This window comes from Fulmarus glacialis, unplaced genomic scaffold, assembly GCF_000690835.1.
Source record: "Fulmarus glacialis isolate BGI_N327 unplaced genomic scaffold, ASM69083v1 scaffold17164, whole genome shotgun sequence".
NCBI classification, from domain to species: Eukaryota; Metazoa; Chordata; class Aves; order Procellariiformes; family Procellariidae; genus Fulmarus; species Fulmarus glacialis.
In genome coordinates, this window is record NW_009207568.1 from 5,587 (window position 1) to 8,613 (window position 3,027).

The window sequence follows — 3,027 nt, forward strand, 5'->3', positions numbered from 1 at the left end:
CACATGAAGCAGAGGTAAATCTCTCTGCCAGCCTGATAAACTACAGCAGCCATACACATCACCACCGAGTGCTGGCAGCCGTGCACGTAAAGCTGGCTGGTACCTCGGAGAGGTCAGATAGTGTTCTCTGCCCAAACAGCCTTGCACGCTTGCGCTGAGAAGGTTGACACGTATACGCCAGATTCCTTGCCAAGATGTGTCTATGTTTCACAGCAATGCTGCTGACTGCTACAGAGGATGCTCCCCAGACGTGGTCGTCCTGCTAAGAGGAAAGCCCTTCTAGGGATCTAATGATACTTGGGTCATGTGTGCATTGGAGTATGTCCAGCCAACGGTTATCTGTACCAAAGTGGCAAAATAGACCCCACTCTCTTGGGGCTGTGGCTCTGCCACCGTGTCCTGGGGTCAGGTGGGAATGAACCAGTGGTGCTAGAGAAGCAGTAGGGATGGGGTCAGACAGCTGCTGCTGTATCCTCTGGTGTCCCCAGTGTCCTGCTGGCTGCAGTGGCACTCGCAGAAGGGCTCTGACCCACCCCTTGTGCGTTGCACTGGGCTCTGACTTTAAGCCTCTCTGCATGTGAGCTGTCAGACGAAGCAGGAGAAACCTTGGGCTTTCCCAAAGGGCAGGCACAAAGCACTTCATGCTTCTTGGTCTGCAAGCCTGGCTGGGTTCGGTGATCTTGCATTATCATCCCCTCTGTGGAGGCCAACACCATATCTGGGATTTAATTTAAGATCGTGTTCAGGACCACAGCTGCCCACTGGCTGGGTGGCTGGGTAATTCACTTCTCTTGGTACATCGCTTAAGAAGGGATACAAGACGGGACTCACTTGTGACCCGATGAAGACAATGGCTTTACAATAAGGAATATTATCAGAGTGCTCTTTGTATATCCTCCCTTTGATAAATGCCATACATGTCCACTGAAAACCCGGAGCTAACTCTGGCTGGCTACACAGCTGCCGTGCAGAACAGTCTCCCGTTAGAAGTGCCACTGGTGGCGTGGGCAGCGGTCCTTCGGTCAGGAAAAGGTGATATTCAGCTTGTACAGCTGAATGGATGGAGGTATTGAGGGAGGCTGTATTCATCATTGCCTGCTACACACATTTTAGAAAACTTGCAGTTTTCCCATAGAAAAATCACTTTGAAAATAAAGATGCTGTTGTTAAATACACATTTATATAATGTTTTTGTCTCCTCCCCAAAATGCTGCCTCTTACATTGCCCGCTGCATGGCTGTGCTCCAAGCTCTCCTCAGTGAGAGTGCTTTTAATCAGAGGTCACTCAATCAACACATAGGGGAAGCGACCGTGACCCAGATATACCCAGGGATAAGGCAGAGACCATCAGGACTCCTTCCTATTTTGCTGCCCACTGTTTAAGCTGAACATTGATCCTCCATGACTGTAGGATTAAGGTCTGTGTAGACATGAGGATCAGAGCGATGCCCACACAGGAGGGTTTGTCATCGCTGATATCTTTATGGAATTTGAATTCATTTTCTGAGAGTTACTCTTGCACTGTCACAAAAGCCAGAGCAGCCAAAAGATGACAGGGGTTTGCTAGGAGGAGCTCAGCGCTTGCCCAGGATCAGGGCTGCGCTGGGGACGGCTGCAGGAACTCCTCAGGAACGTGCCTGGTGGGAGAAGCATGATCCTTGGCCGTGTGCCACAGCGTGACACGGAGAGCCACCGTCTCTGTCCTCACGTGGACCTCTCAGCCAAGTTCCTCCATCCCAGTCCAGCCACCCACGGGGTAGTGAGTTGTGGAGGTCCTGGCCTGAGCAAGGGGTTGGACAACACGATTGCTGGTGCTGCCCTGGTCACAGGGCCGATACTGAAGCTACGTCCTCTGCGCAACCCCACCAGACCTGCCTTCCTCTCTTGCTGCTGCTTCTCTTGGTTAGGAGTCATTGACCCGTAGCAGAATGTCCACCTCTGGGCAGTGACGAATCTTTGTCACGGACCTATGAAATGTCACCAAAGGTGACACCAAATGTGATTTTTAGTATTAACATAGGTCTTTTTTAATCCTGTTCCAAGAGCAGGCTGCCAGAGTTTCTCATTTTAAAATGCAGAAGCGAGCAACAGGCCTGTTTGTAAATCAGCCCCGACTGTAAATCCAGTGACCGGTTGAACGGCAGCTCTGTGGGACCAGGAATAACTTCCCCCACGGGCCTGTATTCTCCACGGGGACTGCCTCCCCCTCAGAGGGAATTCCCGTGGATAAAGTGGCACATATGTCTGCTCTAACTCTGCAAATTTTGGGTGTATCAAGTTTCGGAAATCTTAAAAGTGGAATCTAAGTCCTGGCTTTATTCTTAATTTCCTACCAGCTCGCAACGCTTTGCTTTAACTAAACTACAGCCTCCAAGAGCTGGAAATGACAAATATGTCTGTAATTGATTATTTAAGACAGTACAATTATGCTTTGAAGCAGACACATTGGGAAATTTTAACGTAGCTGCCCGGTGCTGATGCATGAGGAATGCTCTGCCGTGATAATACGACTGCTCTTTAATCGCCCTCAGACAATTCTCCCCCCTCAGCGACACCTTCTCTTGCTTCAATTGTTATCGCCGGCCTTGCGGAGGGTGGCCCTGCAGATTACGCTGGTGCTGCGTGTGCTCATCTCCCTCTTCAGCCCCCCACCTCTGCCCGATGTCCCCGGGGGGGAACTGCAGAGCAACAACCAGAGCGGGGATATCTCCGAGCGTTCAAATACCCAAATATTGCAATCAAATGCAGAAGAATTTACAGGCAAAACCCAGGATATCCTCTAGCATAATTGCTGATAATTTTCTGATCTCAATTAAACACAAAATCAGACAAATGCACCAAGACAGCTGTTACTCTTACTAAGCTAGGGGCAGGAGTAATTAACAGGAACCACAAGGCAAGTTGTCTCAGCGCTGTAAACACCTGGGGTCCTGCGCTGAACGTGAGAAACAAGATCGAGCGCGCCTTTCCAGGAGCACGGGGAGCCAAGTATTCCCACTTCCACAGCCTGCCTCCTGCAGGCATCCC